Genomic DNA, 20,247 nt, shown 5'->3' with positions numbered 1-20,247 from the left:
TGTTCCATATATATGTCCCTATCAATGGGTGCGTGCAGGCAGGGCCGGCACTGACCACTTTGCCGCCCTAGGCAAGATTTTAGCTGGCGCCCCCCCCAAAATGCAGACACTCACTATGATTTGCGCATGCATGGTTGTGGCATCACCAAAACAGAAAGATATGGACACAAGCTGTGTGCAAATGTATTTAGTATCCTATCCATTTGAGCATGATTTAAGTGGGGGGTGGACCTCACCTCCTCTAGGGGGGTCTGGGGGCATGCTCCCCGGGAAGATTTTTTTTTAAATATTGAAGTTAAAAGCATCAATCTGCTGCACTTTGAGAGCAACATTAAGAGATCTATGGATACATCTCTCAACACCCATATGAAACAGAACTGGAAGCAGATTTTATTTTTCTTTATGGATATTTTACAAATCGCTCCCCTTTTAAACTGTATTCTTGTTTATTAATAACAACTTTATTTTACTGTCATAAAGTATTTTATACTATAAGAGAATAGATGAAAATCTATTCTCTTATTTTTTTATAGCTATAATGATCATATAAAGGTGTGCCTTTAGCTCACTGAGCTGAGGTTATCAGAGCCTCTCAGTCTTTCAGGAGAGAGCTCTCTAAAGCTCTCCCCCCCCGCGGCTGCTTACACAGTAAATTCCAATATTAATAAAAGCTGTATACGTTTTTTGGGAGTTTGATTTATTTTAAATTAACACAAATACAACATTTAAAACCTATAATTGCACACTAAAACCATTATTTCAAAAAAGAACTATTTCACATAAACATCTGGTTTTTACTGGGGCAGTAAAACTTGATTGGGGGGGGGGGGTGCGCCATAGTTTATAGACGCTGTACGCAATATAGGCGTAGTTCTGTTAGTATAAGATAATAAGATGTACTTTGTTGATCCAAAATCGGGAAATTGTGTTGTTATGAAATAAAAAAAAAAAATAAAAAAAAAGATTCTAACTTTTTTTATTTTTGGCGCCTCCCATTGATTGATGCGCCCTTAGCATTCGCCTATACTGCCTATGCCAAGGGCCGGCCCTGCGTGCAGGTAGGCTGTCTTCACATCCATCTGGTGTAAAATCAAGTCGTCTTCGCCTGCCTTCTGCATAACTACTCGTACACTGGTCAGATTAGCTGTAGGGGAGAATGTCTCACCGTAGTCTATTCCTTCCCTCTGACTGTAGCCTTTAGCTACAAACCTGGCCTTGTACCTGTCGTGCCCTTCAATACCCTCCTTGATTGAGTACACCCACTTGCCTCCCACTGTCTGTCTACCCTCGGGTAATTTTGTTAGAGTAAAAGTATGATTGTCCTCCAGGGACCTCATCTCCTCATCCATCGCTCTCTCCCATTTTCCTGATTCAGGGGATATCATGGCCTCTTTAAAGGTCTGAGGTACACCACTCACTACTCTGTAGCAGTAATCTATGCTGGTAAGTGTACTGTCATCCTCGTCACTTTCTCTCTGGGCATAGTCTTTCAGATACTTTGGGGGTTTATGTTCCCGGGGGGGATATCTCCCACTGCATGAGGCACGTGACGTCACCCTAGGGTGCTTCTCGCCATCATCCTCCGGTGGCTGTTGACCGTCTGTCTGCATGTCTGTGCTCAGTACACTAGGCTGTGTCGTCTCTCTTTTCTCACACCCTACTCTGGATTCCAGCTCTGGCTACTGTGTCTGTGTCTCGTTCTCACATGTTGTCTTTGTGACAAACTTTACTAACCTGTGCTTTTGCACTTTCCCCTTACCGGGATAATAGACTAGAAAAGCGGGGCTGCCTTTGTCATGCCCTACAAAAAGTCCTTTCTCACACCTGGACTCGAGTTTTCCTCTGTCCTGTTGGTAAGCATAACACACTGACCCAAACTTGTGCATCCTAGCTAGATCACACCTTTTTCCTGTCAGTGCTGTATATGGGGTGGTGCCCGTGTGCTTGTTAAGACACCGATTTCTGGTGTAAGCTGCTTCTTGGACCGCATAATGCCATAGACTCTTAGTTAAATTACCGTCTATTAGCTTACACCTAAACATTTTGAAAAGAGTGCGCCCTTCCCTCTCAGCTATCCCGTTCTGGTGCGGGGAGTAAGGACAGAACGTTTCGTGTCTGATCTTGTTCCTTCTCAGCAGTGACTGAAACTCTCTATTTGTAAACTCTGTTCCGTTGTCAGACTTCAGGCATTTTACGCTGCCATACGGAGCTACATCTGCAAGGAATTTCTCTGTGGCCTGAAGTGCGTCACTCTTTGCTTTGAGAAAGTAAACAAACACTGCCCCTGTACACACATCTGTGAAAGACTGCATATATTTAAAGCCACCTATGGACTCATTAGTTACTGGACCGGCTAGATCTGTGTTAACTAGCTCAAGTGGTGTCTTTACTTTTTCTGTGGGACCTCTGTTCCTTGTTTGAGTGAACTTTCCCTTTATACACACACATCACATTCTTTGTTAGGTCTATGCTTTTCACCGTTAATGTGCATGCCTACTGTTACCGCCTGCAGCTTCAGTATATCCTCGTAATTACAATGACCCATGATCTCATGCCATGTCTGAATATCATGACTGACATTACACACATCATTTTCATTACATTCTGTTTGTAGATAATACATTCTCTTGTACACCTCAATGTTAAATCTCATACCATCAGGCTCCACAAGAACATTGTTAACTTAATTGAAGAACACCTTGGCACCATTTGCAGTAGCAGATTTGACAGAAAATAGTTATTGGGGGAACGAGGGTATGTAGAGGGCGTTCTTCAATGTCACTGTACACCGGCGCCCCTCACTGTCTATGAGGCATACCTGTGCGTCTCCTCTCCCGTGCGCCAACTCGAAAGTGCGCTTCCCGTCTGCCAGCTCCATGCTGTGTCTCTCCGGCTCGAAGGTGCTGTCAAAGTTCTTGAATCGGTTCCTGTCGTTGATAATGTGGGACGACGCACCTGTGTCCACGATCAGTCCCTTTCTTTTGGCCTGCTGCTGCTGCACTGACCAGCTGGCGTATGCTGTCTGCACCCCGAAGTTGAAGTCCTCTCTTCCCACTGCTCTCCGGGCTCATCTCGACTCGCCTCACGTCCACCGCTGCCGCCATCTTGTCCACAGCCGCTATCTTGCACACGCATGTACCGAGCGCTCTGTTCGCGCTTCTTTCTACACACTCTGTCTGCGTGTCCCGAAGTTTTACAGAAACTACACCAAACAGTTTTTGTGCAATTATCTTTTCGGTGACCCTTTTCTCCACATCGCCAACACGCCGTCTCCGTCGGGGGTCCGGTCTCTTTCTTTGGCGCTGCCCGGGCCTTCATTACCCTTTCTCCCGCCTCCTCGGCGACCGGGTCTGAGTCTTCTGAGGCCTCGTAGTTCCGCAACTTGGCCTTGAACTCCCCCAGCGACATGTCCGCTGAACCGTGCGTCACCAACAGTGTGAACGGTTTATACATCTCCGGTAGTCCCCTCATAACCATCGCCACCATTAATCCACCGCTCGGTGCTTCTCCTGCACTTTGGAGCGCCGTGATGATCTGCTCCGCCCTGATGACGTATTCATTCACCGTCTCTGTGTTAGATTTCTTCAGCGCGGTCAATGTTATATACAGGGATACAATCCGGGGCCTACCTCTGCCGATGTAGTGTTCTCTTAACACTTTTAGACTCTCTCGGCCTTTGTCCTTTGTGTCCCGGAATATCAGCCCCAAGCTCATGTTGTCTGGCTGTGGTGCTAGCTCGCAGTATGCGTCGGCGTTCAGCTTAGTATCCAGGGCTCGCGCGGCCTCCGTTATATCTCCCGTGAGGCCTGTAAAAATTGTCTCTTTCAGCCCCACTCTGTGCATCCAGCACAACATCCGCTCTTCCCAGAGCTCGTATTTTTCTGCCCTTCCGTCAAACGTGGGCCACTTGCTTCTGCTCGCCATCTTTTGATTGTAGCTTAGCTTAGCTGCCAGTTAGCTTAGCTTTAGCGTCCCGCGGTTTTCCCGCCGCTAAACTAGCCTAAACTTTTCAGCTAACTAGCTACCGTTATTTCGCTCTTCCGTGATCTGGGCCCATAACCTGTTGACAGAGTCACATGTATAGCAATAAACTGGTCATGATGAAGAGGTATTCTTTAGCCTTAACTGGCGTGGTTTATTTTCATATGTGCATTGCACCACTTGACCTGCTCTCCATGAGAGCTAGAGAGATAGAGATAGAAGGGGAAGGAACAATCCCTTATATCTGATATCTGACGTCAGCTACAATAGCTGTGCCACTTTACGCCTATAGCGCCCTCTTACTGTGGAACAGTTATAGTGCAGTTACATGCAGACATATTAATACTTAAACTTAACAAAATGTACATGGCCGCTTGGCAGAGAATGATCGTGGTATTCATAGAAGATACACTGTAGGAGAGATTGAAGTCTAAAATGATGGTCAAAAATGTATCGAGCTCCCCTTCATATTCACGTAACGGAAATGATTAATTCATTTCAATTTTTTTATGAATTGATTTATAGTATTATAAATACTTATACACTTACAACTCTGTATAATTGCCTCAAATATGACTTACTGCAGGCCAAATATTTCCATAATAAAACATTGCTTATGCAGAATAGTATTATATACCTGCCAAGATGCGATTCCAGAGAAATTGCTGCTGCAGGGGGCAGGAAGCTAGAACTCGTGGCTGGATCTGGGACTCCAATTCCCAGAATCCTCGGGGGTGTGACGTCAGCGGCACAACGTGGTTGAACGCGGAAGTAGAAACATTTGTTTACATTGCAGGCAGAGGAAATCGAGTTTGTTCATGGGAATATATCGTGGAATTAAGGGCTTCAAGCGCTGATTTACTTCGAGAAGGTAGGAAAGGATGGCAGGTACTTTGGGAATGCCGGAGTCAGCTTGCTCCTGCCTTTTTGGTGTTTAAATATCCGCCGACCGAGAGACAGTCCGACTCTTAGCTGACACACAAGAGAGGGGTTGTTACCGGAGCTGGCGTAGAACTCGGGACTTCCTCTGGCACAAGGATATTACAAGCTCCTCCCGATGAGGACGGAAGGGACACCTGAATGTGTGTCGTGCGGGAGCTGTGGCTCGTTCCAGCGGCGTCTGAACCATGCTCTGAGCTAGCCTGTGTTTCGGGAATGAGGCATTTCTTACGGCTTCTTGCGTATGATGATTCGGTTCCAGAGTCGGAGATTGCAGTAGACATTTGCAAGGACAGCACCGGCAGGCAAGCAGCAGCAACATGAAACACAGCAGCAGGAACATGAACGTAGCAATAGCAAGTGAACGCAGCAGGCAAGCAGCAGCGACGTGGAAGTAGCTGCAGCAATAGCAGCAGCACGCAATGCATAGAGAGAGATCTGGCAGGTTAAATAGAGAGGCATATTAAGGAGACTCTGTTTGGTTGGTTGTAGAGTGGCAAGGGACGTTATGTACAGTGGCGGCTGGTGGAAAATATTTTTGGTGGGGCTATGGAAATGGTGACAAAACCATGTGTGTGTGTGTGTGTGTGTGTGTGTGTGTGTGTCATACTTGCCAACCCTCCCGATTTTCGCGGGAGACTCCCGCATTTCTCCCGATTTCTGACAAAATCAGATTTACTCACGACTGTTACCCTCTGACTTTAATACAGCTACACCATTGTTTGGTTTCCATGGTAGCGCGTCTCTTTAGCACAAGTCGCTGCAAATTATCCCGCTTATTACATGGCCACATTCTCAACAAATTAACGACATGACTCCCAATATTAATTGAAATGCTTTTATGGATTTAGAAAATGTTTTTATTGATTTAAAAAATAGTTGTATGTATTGATTTAAATTGACATGCATCCGCTAAGAAAAATAGTCCGTTGTTACCGTTTTTGTAACAGTCTGAATGAAACGGCAGCTCTCAGCTGTGTATTTACACAACTAATGGCCCATCAACCACAGCTCTCTCCCCCCCTGATCTTTCTTCTCCAGCAGCTAAATTAACAGTAGGTTACTCTGAGTGACCATAGACTGTATGTGACAAGCTTACAGTTAGTGACGTAACAACACCATAAAAGCTGGTGGGTTGAAAGCAATACGGGAGGTAAAAATAACTAGAATAATTGTGATTTATTTATTGTGGCTTTTATGTTTTTAGGTATAAAATGTTATGTAATTCAGGCTTATAGTTCACCCTTCTCTAAAAGCCTTCAACAATGACAATATTCATTGTAATTTAATAAATCCTTCCAACACACATTGTAAAAAATAGCCTACTGTAAGTTAAGAAATCATTTCAATATGTACATCTTCTGATGTAACAACAATAACATTATAAATAGTAACATAGCTGAATATGGTAATGCACATTTAGCTTTGAGTGTTACTGACCTGAGATGTTTTTATGACATGAATTAAGGTGACTGAGGCTTTTTAACATACAGGGATGCAAACTCATCAGGTATGAAAAAGGTGACAAGGATCCGAGCACCCGGCTCCCCCACCCCACGGAATGACAGAGGATTTTAGCAGTCAGAACAACTAAAGCAGCAGTGTTAATAATAACAGAAACGCCAAAGAGTCACATCTAATAGAAATATATAAAAGCATTTATTTTAAATTGTGTAGCAGTCAGTTTATAATTTTGGCAGCACTGTTGAGCATTTTGAAAATGTATTTTCATGCCTCTGTGCAAGGCTTAAGTCTTTTTTATCTTTATAGCCACATGGTGTAAAGTAACTAAGTTCATAAACTCAACAAGTACTATACTTGGGCCCAATTTTGAGATACTTGTACTTTATTTAAGTATTTCAATGTTTTGCTACTTTGTTCTTCTACTCCACTACAGTTCAGAGGTACATGCTGTACTTTTCCTCCACTCCATGTATGTAATACCTTTAGTTACTTTACAGATGTGGATGAATGATGTGAAATATAATCAAGTGTTAATTCCGACTTTAGTTCCACCTGGAGTAAATCCACAAGCTACCCTGCAGTATACAAAGTCATTCAAACTAGCTGCACCTTTACCAGCTTTTAGAACACTTTCATGATCAATCATTATAAAACATATCATATCTATTATTCTGAAATGGACCAATCTGCACAATGACTACTTTTACTGTCACTACTTTCACTATATTTTGATGATAATACTTTTCTACTTTTACTTGAGGAACATTTTGAATGCAGGACTTTTACTGTAACAGTATTCCTACACTCTGGGACTATTACTTTCACTCAAGTACAAGATCTGAGTACTTCTACTGTAACTCAAGTAAAAGACCTGAGTACTTCTACTTTTACTCTAGTACAAGATCTGTGTGCTTCTACTTTTACTCAAGTACAAGACCTGAGTGCTTCTACTTTTACTCAAGTACAATATTTGAGTACTTCTAATTTTACTCTAGTACAAGATCCGTGTGCTTCTACTTTTACTCAAGTACAAGATTTGAGTACTTCTACTTTTACTCTATTACAAGATCTGTGTGCTTCTACTTTTACTCAAGTACAAGATCTGAGTACTTCTACTTTTACTCAAGTACAAGACCTGAGTACTTCTACTTTTACTCAAGTACAAGATCTGAGTACTTCTACTTTTACTCAAGTACAATATATATATACTTATACCACCTCTGTTTATAGCCTATGAAAAAAATATTAGAAATAGAAGGCTAAAGCTAACGTTAGCAGATAGTGACAATGTATGCTAGCTAGCTAGCTCAACGATTCCTTAAATAATATTGCCACAGAAAAACCTTTCAGTTCACATCACGCTCTGCTCTGAACACCTGAACGGCCCGTTCTAACAGCTGTTCACCAGCGGTCCAGTCTGTGCCACAGTGACTCCGGACGCACAGTTAATATTAACGAACGCACCCGTAGGTAATGTAGCTGCTGAAGCTAGACCATCATCTCAGAGCAGCAGAGTCTTATTATACATCCATGAGCAGAGCCGACAGGCAGGAAGACTCGAGCACACAGCTCGTTCTTCATTATAATATATAAAAAAAGAACACCATGCGTGTCATGATGGCACATAACAGCTCACGGCCGCAGATTACTCCGGGTCCCAGACCCCCCCATACCCCAAAAATATTTGTATTGCAGATCTACATGTATCACAAACGACTTATTTTGGATTCAAAACGGCGAATTTCGCCGAAAGGTGACAAGTTTGCATCACTGAACATAGACAGAGCACAACTGAAACATAACATCTGAGATGTAACAACATAATACACTTTTCGGGGATGCTTGGGATGTGAGTGAGGGACACGGCTTAGAACGGGCGTGTCGCCTGGCAGGACAGGAGAGTGTGTGCACCAGTCTGCCTTGATCTATGAATTCATGTCCGTGACACTCACTGCTGCCCACAGCTGTTTTATAGAAGGAAATTCCTTCACTTCATGAAAGTGTTTTAACCACACACACCTCTACACACACATGACGGGTGTTATTTTCCCCATAAGGAACAAGTCGCTGCAAATTATCCCGCTTATTACACGGCCACATTCTCAACAAAGTAACGACATGACTCCCAATATTAATTTAAATGCTTTTATGGATTTAGAAAATGTTTTTATTGATTTAAAAAATAGTTGTATTGATTTAAAAAATAGTTGTATGTATTGATTTAAATTGACATGCATCCGCTAAGAACAATAGTCCGTTGTTACAGTTTTTTAAACAGTCTGAATGAAACGGCAGCTCTCAGCTGTGTATTTACACAACTAATGGCCCATCAACCACAGCTCTCTCCCCCCCTCCCCCCTTGATCTTTCTTCTCCAGCAGCTAAATTAACGGTAGGTTACTCTGAGTGACAAGCTTACAGTTAGACCAGGGATGGGCAACTTTGATGGCCGTGGGGGCCACATAATTGATGTACTGGCCACCAGGGGGCCGCAGATTCACTTGGAACACACACAAAAATTCCATGTGTTGTATGTCATTATTAACAAATATACTAAGTCTGACATCTTCATTGACATTTTACAATCAAAGGGAACATCCCCAAAAAATGGGAACATCCTCTAAAAAGCTCACTAAACAAATATCGGTTCACGGAAATGTTATTTCATTTTTACAAGTGGCATGTTTGTAAAGAACAGGTTATTAAACAGTGGAATACAACGATTTTAAACTATTGGAAAGCACGGAAAATGTCTGTGTTTTGAGATTAACCATTAAGATGAGATACACATGAAGTCATGAACACTAACCCAGACATTAGTTGTCTAACTTGAACCTAAAACACTTGTAGCCTGTCTCTGCATTCCCCTTATTCCACAATAAGGGGGATGTCAACACAGACACCTTTCAGCCCGCACTCTGCTGTTCCTCACACCACTCCCCCTCCCTCCCGCTGAAATTATGAATGAAAAGCGTGGTAATCATAGATAACACGGCAGGGTCCGTGAGAGTTTGTTTTCATCTGATTTCAAATAAACAAAGTCTTGGTTTTAAGAATGTTAAACTTGTTTCGCCAAATTCAGATGATAAATACAACTTTTAAGCTTGTAAAGACATAATTACAATTACATAATTAAAAAAAAAAAAAATTATTACGTTGTTTATAAATTATTCTGAGGGCCACAAAAAGAGGAGGTGGGGGCCGCATGCGGCCCGCGGGCCGCCATTTGCCCATCCCTGAGTTAGACACAACACTTTCATTGCAAGTGACCCTCAGTTAGTTTACTTTTATGTTCAACTGCTAAATTCGTTACTGATAAAAAAGGGCTTCTACTGTACCTAATTACCTTAACACTAGAACCACCAGAGGTTTTTGTATAGGCCTACCTAAACCCGTCAAATCCCGCTATTAGAATGCAATTTTTAACAACATAGAGTGCTACATAACACACTTTCAGGAAAAGTCACGGACTGGGAGACTTTAATATTTTATTGAAAAAAAGTTACATTGCACACACACAACACACATCACACAAATTGACCCGATTGGCAGTTCTAGTGTTAAATAAACTAACTAATTAATGAAACCAGTTCAATACGCATTATTCTTATTCTTATCATTCTTTATGAGCGCAGAAATAGTCTTAAAATCAGATCTGTTTTTTAAATGAAATCTGACGGCAGGCAGTTAGCTCTGATCACCTATGATAAATGTGCCGCACCTAATCGCTGGCCATTCAGCCACAGACACTGTTCGAAATGGGGGGGAGCTAGGGGGAGCTTGGCTCCCCCGAAGAGGGAGGGAGCTCCCCTGAAGGCTGACTTTGAGATAAATAGGGGGAGCCCAAAACAATCGTGCATATTTGTGTCACACAGATTAGAAATGTTGAGTTTCTGTAAATAACAGTTCTTGAAATAAATAATAGTTATTGTTCATTACAGTTTCTGAATATTTGTTTTATATTTGTGAATATGTCTGGGTGTTGCCATCTGTACGTGGCGGCGCTGCATTCTTACTTACGTTGCTATGGTTATGGCGGTGATGCCGGCGCGGTATTTGAAATGTTCATATTGATAATTTTTTTAACTCTGGCTTTGTAATAAAAAAATATGGCAAAACGAAAACAGCCAAGCGTCACAGCTTTTGGATTCACAAGCAAAGAAGCGAAGGAGTCTAAAAATGACAACGTGAACGGAAAACAACTTTTAGTTGGCCGGCTGTAAACGGCGTTAGGGTCGAGCTTGACAGCTCCACACCGAGGGAGAGGCCTGCCAATGCGGAGCCTGAAGAGGCTTCAACAACGGCCACATCCGCCGGCATAGTGACACCGTCTGTATTAGTAGAAGAGTGTTTTTATAGCAATTGATTGCATCCGCGCTGCTGCGCCAGTCAACAGAGCGTGCGTGTGACATATTTAGTAGCTGGATGTGCTCTGAAAAATAGGGCTCCCCGAAAGCAAATGGGTAATTCGAAAACTGACAGAGCTCCCTCTATACAAATCAAACTGTACATGGTGTGAAAGCACCTATTGTTTTTGAAATAATGGTCGGAATGTGACCTGTGAGCCTTCTGAATTACCGTGGGACAGCACATTCTAAACTAAAATGTTCAATCAATAAAGTAACATCTTATCTTATCTAAATAATATCCTCATATTAATAATAATAATAAATCATACAGTATGTGTCCGAAAGGGAGCAGGAGGAAGCAAACACAAAAATATACTGCATATTAAAGCAAACGATTGTAAAGGTTAAAGTATGAGCATAACAAATAAAGAAGTGTAATGTAAACATTTACATTATAATTATGATTATTTAATATATAAAGACTATATATTATTGAATTACAAGATTAGATATACTTTAGTTGATCTAAAATATTGATGTGTTCAAATGCTCTTCAAAACACAACTGAAAGTCCATGAAACTTGACTTTCTGTATTTGTGAATGAAGCGCCATCTCCTGGTTAAAAGCTGAAATTGAAAATCTGGCAACGCCCTCTTGGAAAATAGTGGGAGGGCTTAACATTCCTCTTTACTGGTCTTTGGCAGGTGGTAGGCAGGAAGCTGTAAACTGGAGTCTGAAATTCAGTGCTCCATCTGTATGACCTTAAAAAAAAAGCCGTTTTTAAGAGCAGAGCTCAAAATTGCTCCTTTCCCTCTGAATTCCTGCCCTTATGTCTCGTAAAACATATCAAACCCTGCATTCACTTTTTTAATTTTAATTTTCAAGCAAGTTTAAGCATAAATGTAAAAAAAATAAAAACCTGCAAGATGCTCTTTAAGGGTCGAGCACAAGTTAACACAAGATAGGTTGTAGGCTGGACATCTGGTTGTCCATCTTATCGGGTGCGTATGCAGGGCCGCCCCTGGCCAACTTGTGGCCCCACGCAAAGGTGTTTCATGAGGCCGGCTTTTATGTGTCGCGAGCGTTGACAGGGGTAGGGGGGGGGTGCTAGTGGAGCACGCTCGTGAACTGTTAGTTCGCCGGAGCCTCGCAGCAGGGTAACTGCGGAGCGCATAATTGCGCCCGCATTTGCGCATAAGATGAGGCACCCTCCGCAAGGTGTGGCCCCACGCAGTCTGCGTGATCTGCATGTAAGGAGGGGCTGCCCGTATGTCCCTTTGGCATTAACATTCTTAAGCCATGGACAAGAGTTATAGTGCTCTGCCTGTTTTATCTTGTCATGCAGATTTTGGATTATTCTCTCAGAGCTAGCTCAATACATGGGACTGGGGAGAGATCTTCAGAATTGGTTGAGCAGGTAACTTAGTGACTGCAGCACATGTCTTTGTCAATGCTCCGGCGGTAACTAAGAATAAACCAGTGAAGTTGGAGCTTTCCCGTGTTCTCACTGTGTTTCGACTCCTTGATCCAGAAGTTTCAATTTCAGGCTGCACAAAAGCGATGTATTTGAATGGCTTGTGCCTTTAGCTGCATCTAAACTTTATTGACAGTGTCAATAGTGTCAATAATCTCCCACATACAATGAACTTTGTTACATTTGATAGTAGTCAAAGATATCAAAATGACTTAAATGGTGGTGGTATTCAAAAATATATATTTCAAACATCTTTTTTGGCAGGGATTAGAAGACGGATACGAGTTTCAATACTCATACTCTTTGTCTGTTCTCTCGATAGTGTCCATTTACTTTACATTGTTAAAGGTTTAAGAGTGCACAAAATGACTGTAATACATGTGTATGGGATAGTACAGGCTAAATTCAGAGGTAGAAGTAGAATTCAGATCCTTTGCTTAAGTAAAAGTTAAAATACTATGTTTTTAAAACACTGCATTAAAAGTATAAGTGAAGTATAATTGAAAATATTCTGTATCTTATCATTTAAGCATATCATATGTTTTATATGCACAAAGTAACTAGTAACTATCAGCCAATATATCCTCTTTGGAATACTGGTATACAGTACTGCAACATATCATGTGAGCATATAATGTGTTTGATATAGAAAGTAGCTAGTAAATATAAGTATTAATACATGTGGAGTAAAAAGCACAAGCAGTAAAGAGTAATAGTGGAGTAAAAAATACAATTTCTTTAACTTTTTTTAGATGTCTATCTATTTATCAATCTACCCATCCCTATATTTTGTTATACTGCAGCAGTGTGAGAGGTGTTGGTCTGCAGGTGACGTGTCTGAGCTGTGTCTGAGCTGTGTTGGAGCGTTGACAGAGACCCGGGCACTGAAGGTCTCTCAAGTGTCGCCTCCAGCCATGGCCACATAATTTGATATAGCTGCAGTGGTGAGAATGAGGAAAAACAAAAACAGCAACCTTTAATTATGCTGCCCCGGCTACATCCCTCTGGACGTCAGTAAATCTCATCATTTTGTGCACAAGACTTTCAGCGGTTCATTTATCGGGTTAACTCTGCGCAGGAACTCCAAGCTGGGTTTTTTGATCCACCCTCTCCCGTGTGCGACCTCTGGCTTTAATCGAACGTAAGATCTTTCTTAACCTCAGATCTCTCCTCGTGACATCTCTTCAAGAGTTAATTTGCCAGCAGCCATCACCAGTCTTGTCAATCTGTAGTCAAATGATCTGCCGTTGCACGGAAACAGCGCTTAAAATTCACTCCATCCCGCGTGTCAATCACTGATGGCTGCATCAGATCAGAGTTTTGTATGAGCCGAGACGGAACTTGCCGGAGATCAGTGGTGTCAAAGAATTCCCCCGGCCTCGCTCCATCCCCAGAAGGTCACTTTGCCGCAGGCTCTCTTTTCCTTTCTTTGACTGTAAGAGTTGCAGGAAAGCTAATGTGCCTGACTAATGAGAGAGGGAGATAACAGGGAAAGGGCGCCGGAAAAAGCAACCAGCAGATTAGCTTGAGTAAGTACCAGAGTGTAGGAATACTCAGTTACAAATAAATGTCCTGCAATCAAAATGTTACTCAAGTAAAAGTATTAGCATCAAAACATACTTTTTAAAATGCCAAAAGTCAAAATACTCATTATGCACATTGGACCTTTTCAGAATAATATATGTCATATGTTTTATTTATTTATTTATAATTATTAATGCATGAAACTGTTATCAAAGCTGGTAAAGGTGCAGCTAGTTTGAATGACATTGTATACTGCAGGGTAGCTTGTGGATTTACTTCAGGTAGAATTTAAGTGTTATTTAAGTGATTATTATATTGCATATCCAAATGGGCAAATTAACTAAGGTACTAAAAATATCTAGTGGAGTAAAAGTATAAAGTAGCAAAACATTTAAATTCTCAAGTAAAGCGCAAGTCATTTTACTCAGTACTTGAGTAAATGTACTTACTGTAGTTACTTTACACCACTGGTAATATGTTGTCTAAAGTTGAAATCCGTCGTACAGTCAGAAATGTTTCTGTGATACTGAGCAGCATGTTCTGCAATGTCCCTGCTTTTTATTTTGTTGTGCAACAGCCTTCTCCTGAAAGCTGATCAAAAGCCTGTGTGTGTTGCGGCGCCACAGTGCAGATTTCATCTTCCTCTTTGTGTGTGTGTTTGTGTGTGCGCTCGCTGGTATGTTTGTCTGCACACACACACATGTTCCTCTCTGTCACCATTAGCTTTAATCATCTGTGGAGCGAAGCCACGGGTATAAGTCAGTGGTGACCCACCCACGCGTATTCAGTGTGTGTGTGTGTCTTTATGAAATGTTCTCCCTTGTGCTGCAGTTCGGCTACAACTGCTAATGACCCAGCAAAGCACCTTAATGACAAGGAACACACACTCCCTGCTGTTCTTTGAGTCAAACACAGAAAGTATTGTAACCACTTTTTAAAAAAAACTAAAAAGTAATACTGAAATGAGCCATTCACATTTCACAGCCCCGGCGTTGAGTGAAGAGAAATCACTCAGATCTGGGGGGCCGGGGGGGGGCTATGGGGGTGGTGCCTGCAGTGAATAGTGAATAGTACAAAAATAAAGTTGATCTTTTACTGCTAATACCTCATTAAAATCAGTCGGAGGCAGCAGGAGGCCTTTGATAGGAAGCAGCACAGTGTTTGCTTTACTTCTCTAAACGCTGGCATCTGCTAGCCCCACTGTGTGAGTTGGCTGCACACGGAGGGATTTTGTTGATTTACCTTATTTAAAATGTCTCATTTACATGCTTCTATTATTATTTTGTGCGTGGCTAACCATTTACTCAGTTGGAGAATGGGAGGGGTAAACCTAGGCTTTGTGTAGAAACTTGATTATTAAGCTTCCGTCTCTTACATGAAGACTGTTTGCATAATTGTTCCGATGCTTGGCATGTGTCTGCGTAGGAATGTGCGCAAATGTGTATGTGCGCACTCTCACACTCAACATGTGTGTAACAAGGGCTGTATTGTATTTAAAGACAAAGTTGTATTTCATAGGTCATTTCCCTCCTCTCCTCCAGAGCACATTACACTGTCGAAGCCGACGTTGAGTTCAGCTCATTTTTCAACCCTGCCTCGTGTCCAGGTTTTAATAAAGCCAGTGGAAGTGTAAGGAGAATTAGGGAGCTGTTGGACCAAAGGGGGGAGTGGGGGGTGTTGGTGTGAAAGGCACTAATTCCAGCGTCGCTTGCTTCTGGTTTGGGATCTCATTAGTGCCGTGTTGTACTGTCACACATACGCGTCCACTTGCTCAATCATAGCCTGCAAAGACGTGTTTAAATCCAAAATGAGTTTCTGGCTACAAAGTCTGATTTATGGGGGGTGCGACCCGAGAAATACCACAGACCTCCATCTTGACGCCCCCATTTTTTATGCTTGGCGATTGTTGTTGGCCTTTTTAATCCATTACGGTGACTTTCTTCTACTTTCTCTTTCTTTACATTCTCTACTTTTCTCTGTTATTTAAACAACTTTTTCCCGGATTACTTTCTTTCATTTCACCTTCTTCTGACACATGTTATGTCTATGCATTTTAGGCCTTCTTTGTGTCACTTAACACTAATTATCATTCCTCATTAAGACACACACTGGCAGATGTTAACAGGTAGTAAATGGGAATGGAAACATATCTAATAGGTTAGGTTTGGTTAAAAAAACCTCTTGGTTAGGTTTAGGAAAAGATCCGTTTTGGGTTGAAGTTGCATGCATGAACTGTTAGTGGACATGTAACCAGGACACTTTTTAAAAGAGATGATGATGCTGCTCGAATTTTAAGCGCTTGAAGTCCTGAACATCAAATTGTATTAACCCTAGTTAGTGCAACATAGTGACGCCACTACAGTATGTTCAGAAAGTAAACAAAGGAGTCCAAGGCGTTTCAGGGGTGTGTGTATGAGAGAGACACTCTGTCTGGAGAACACAGTGATTTTAGCCTTTGCAGACCATTTACATGCACACAAACCTTTAGTGCACACTACAGGAGAGGGAAAACCCCAAATCGATAATAGGGCCTCTTTAAAGACAGTCATTGAAAGTATGTTTTTGTATAATTCTGGTAAATTTGGTGTACCTTCATCCTTTGCTTTTATTTTATTATTGTCAGATGTTGAACAGTTGACATTTTCTCTCATCACGTCATTTATTATATCCAGGAATTCTTCATAATCCCCTTAATGCTGCGAGTGCTTATGTAACACATACACTGTAAAATATTACCATGATTTCACAATATTTAGCTGTAATATTTTACAATAAATTACTGTTTTACCACTTTACAGTCTTTACCTGTAATGTTCACAATATAATACTGTAATTTAGAATTTCACAGTGAAATCAATACAGGCACAGTTAATTACTGTGAATGTACAGGATAAATGATTACCAGGATTTCACAACATGTTACTGTATTATTTCATAGTAAAATACTGTATTCAGACCATCCTCTGTGATAACACAACAAATTAAGTGATTTTCTTGCTTTTATCGCTCTTGCTTGGCTTTAAATACTAATTTATTTCTTTGGTGCAGGTTTTACTTAAATTGAAAGGGGCACCGCTGCATGTGCCTTAAAATAAACTATGCAACATATAAATCTATGTAAAATTTAAATTGTTGTCTTGACTTAGTGTTTTCAGGTGCTTCCTGGGCATTAACCCAGGGACGGGCTCGAAAGCCAAAAAGAGGCATGGCAATTTAAACCCCCATGTCAGCACATTCTTCAGAAGAATCGTTGACTTTGAGTGGATGTCTGCGTAGACATGTGTTACGTGCTCCCCTCCTTGTTTTCCTTTCTGTCTCCCTGGCTCCGCCTCTGCCCAGGTGTTCCAAATTCCACTCAGCCGTGTGTATATATAAAGAGAAGCTGGAGGAGAAGGATGTCTCGCCTAACGCCGGGAGACACTCTCCTCAGAATACCTCTTTGCCATTTTGAGCTGTAGGCCATATTTTTGCAGATGTGTTTATGTTTAGCCCGGAGGACCTTGTATAGTTTTTGCGGCTTGATTTTGTTTCCCATAGGGTTTATAATTGATTTCTGGTTAGGGGGGGAGCTCTGGGTCCAACGGCCCGTGGTGTGGCTGGCTTGGGTTCCCTCCTTCTGTTTGTTCCTTTTGGCCAGTCCTCCAGACCTCTTTTTGTTTCCCATTTTGCTTGTGTGAGCAAACGGCTGATTATCAATAAATGCTCGTTACCAAGTACCGGTTATTGCGTGTATTCTTTCATGTTACGGGTCTCAGCACGAGCCACTACCGCGGAGTAGAGGTTGGGGCCGTAACAACATGTCCAAGACACTGTGAAATGTACTTTGCACTTCAATGGAGTAATAAAAAGTTAAAATGGGCATTTTCTTTGTTTTTCTTTGCTGATTGAGCTGATTGAATTGTGTAGTTATTGTACAATCCCAGTCAAATTTACAATATATTATCATATTATTTAGATTTGTATATTTACAGTAAATTACTGGCTGTGTTGCATTACTTCTACAGTAAAAGTGTGAAAATACAGGTAATTACTGTAATTTATGTACAGCAAGGTGCCATATTACCACAGCTCTGTACTGCTATATCACAGTAATTCCATGGGCATGGCAACTGTAAAGTCACAGTATTTAGTTGTACTTTTATTCTAATGTACTGTAAAATATATACAGTAAATTACTGTGAAATATTTACAGTCAATTACTGTGAAATCCAACTAGTAGCCAGTAATTTACTGTAATTTTACAGCCAAACATTTTACAGTGTACTGTATAGCAAAAAACAGAAAGATACTGTAAACATTGGACTACAAAGCTTGTCAGATTCATATTAATAAGATGAGCCGGGTTTTTCCTGGTTTTTTGCTGCGAACATGATCTGCAGATCAAACTCATTTGGCCCTCTACTGTAACAGTGTGTACAGGATCTCATTTCCCTGCGCATCAGTCTCCTCCACACTCTGGTGAAGGGGCCTGACTATCCTCTAAATCCACCAGGGTTTGATCATTAGGCCGTACAGGAGGAATCAATCCGGTGAGTGAATTCACATCACATGCACCTCCAGCTCACGTCAGATGACCTTTACTTGATTCCGCCGCCGCCTCCGGCTCCGCTTGGTTTTCGAGATGAGAAGCTAAGTATGATGGTAAGATGTGTGATGTGCAGATGAAGTGCGGTATTGCACATTAGTGCGTTGCGAGGAGGTGAATTCAAGCAGGCTAATGAAGGTGCCACGCTGACTAATTTAAAGTTCAGCTCCCACGAATAGAGGTATAATGAGATGGTGACACTGATCCCAGGTCTGCAGTGTGACAGGTGCAGGTAACAGTGTAGTTCACCACGCTCCATGGTGATGGTGATGGTGATAACCTTGTTGTACTACAACGCTGACCTTCCTCTACTCTTCTTTCTATCTGTACCCTGTACCTTTACCCTATTTCCACATTATTTAAACAACTCATTGAATATTACTTTCATTCATTTTCATATTCTTCTTCTGATTTCTAGGCTGTGTAGCCTAGGAAAAACTACAGACCTCCGTCCTGTTTTTATGTTTATTTTATTCCATTACATTTCTATTACTTTTCTCACACTTTCCTTTCCCACCTTCTTCTTCATCTTCATTTTCTCCTTCTTTTAGTGACCACATGGGATTTCCCTTTCGTAGCATGTGACTTTTATGGACATTTTTCATGTCTTGTGTGTGCATTTTAGGCTCAAAACATGTTATCATTACCAACGTATCACATAGGGACGCACATTTGCAGTTATAAACACATGGGTAACATGAATTGAAAATATTGGAATTGGTTAAGTTTAGGCATCAACACAGCTTGGTTAGGTTTTTAAAAGTAATGAGAGCAGCTGTTCACAGTCCAGTGACGCTGATCTGAGGTCTGCAGTGGGAGGGAGGTGCAGGTAACTGTGTAGTTCAGCCCGCTCCATGGTGGTGGTGATTACCTCGTCAGCGTGACACCACCTGCTCTCCTGTGTCAGCTCCCACAATGCACAGACCTCGCCCCCCGACATGGAGACACAACGAGACGCAGCCCTGTCACCCCCTGGATGCAGGCACACTAAAACACGCTGTCACAGAGCCATGCTGCAGTTTTGTGAACATCTCTGCTCACTGTACTACCACCTCCTCCATACACACAGTACAACCCGCTGATAAAACAAGTGTTACCCTGACATAGCTCCACATTATATTTGTCTATTTTCCACTCTTTCTCTGTTATTTTAACAACTTGTTATAGTTTGCTTTCTTCCATTTTCATATTTTTCTTCTTCTGATTTATGGGCGATGCGACCTACGAAATACAAAATATTCTTTCTGTTGTTATTGTTTATAGTTTAAGTTGTTTAGTGGTATATTCCATGACGCTGACCTTCCTCTACTTTTTCTTTCTTTCTCACACCACTTTTCTTCTTCTTCTGGTCTTCTTCTCGCCTCCTCTTCGTCTTCTTCTTCTTCTTCTTCTTCTCTGTCTTCTTCTTCTTCTTCTCTGTCTTCTTCTTCTTCTTCGTCTTCGGTGGTGGATGTGTGTTTGAAGAGGGAAGAGGGAATTTCAACTTTAAAACTTTAATTCTTTTGTTTCTGTTTCGATCGTTTCTTTAACTGTATGATCTTTCGTTGGGATTTTTGTACCCTTTGCAAGTACGGTTAGTTTGTTAATTTTGTGTTTTTCCGTGCCTCGTGGCGGGGATGGCGACATGGCGTCCTCCGGGGCGCCGCCGGTGTCTCTGAGACACGGAGTGCGGCTGGTGGCTCAGGCCGCAAGCACAGTGGAGCAGGTGCTGCTGGCTGTGGGGGACCAGGTCGGTCATGAAAATATCTCCTATGCTTCCCGCATGAACAAAGCGGTCGTGGTCTTTTTGAAAGACCAGAAATATGTGACGGAACTTATCGAGAGCGGATTAATGCTAAACGAGGAATACATTCAAGTTTCACCGCTGGCGACACCGTCCACACGGATCACTGTGTCTGGCGTTCCTCCGTTCATCCCGAATGAGGCGCTGG

At 41.9% G+C, this 20,247-nt stretch overlaps 1 long non-coding RNA gene across 2 annotated transcripts in view; it reads left to right on the top strand.

The window, feature by feature from the left end:
* Window positions 1-4,538: 4,538 nt before the first annotated feature.
* Window positions 4,539-20,247, top strand: part of LOC307024116 — a 150,610-nt gene continuing 134,901 nt past the window's right edge. For both annotated transcript variants that reach the window (XR_013803845.1, XR_013803846.1), the window contains exon 1: window positions 4,539-4,852. This is a non-coding gene — a long non-coding RNA (uncharacterized lncRNA). The remainder of the gene's footprint in view (window positions 4,853-20,247) is intronic.

The sequence above is a fragment of the Notothenia rossii genome (genome assembly GCF_949606895.1).
Source record: "Notothenia rossii genome assembly, chromosome: 11".
In the NCBI taxonomy this organism is placed as follows: Eukaryota; Metazoa; Chordata; class Actinopteri; order Perciformes; family Nototheniidae; genus Notothenia; species Notothenia rossii.
This window is presented reverse-complemented; position numbering and strand designations above follow the sequence as displayed.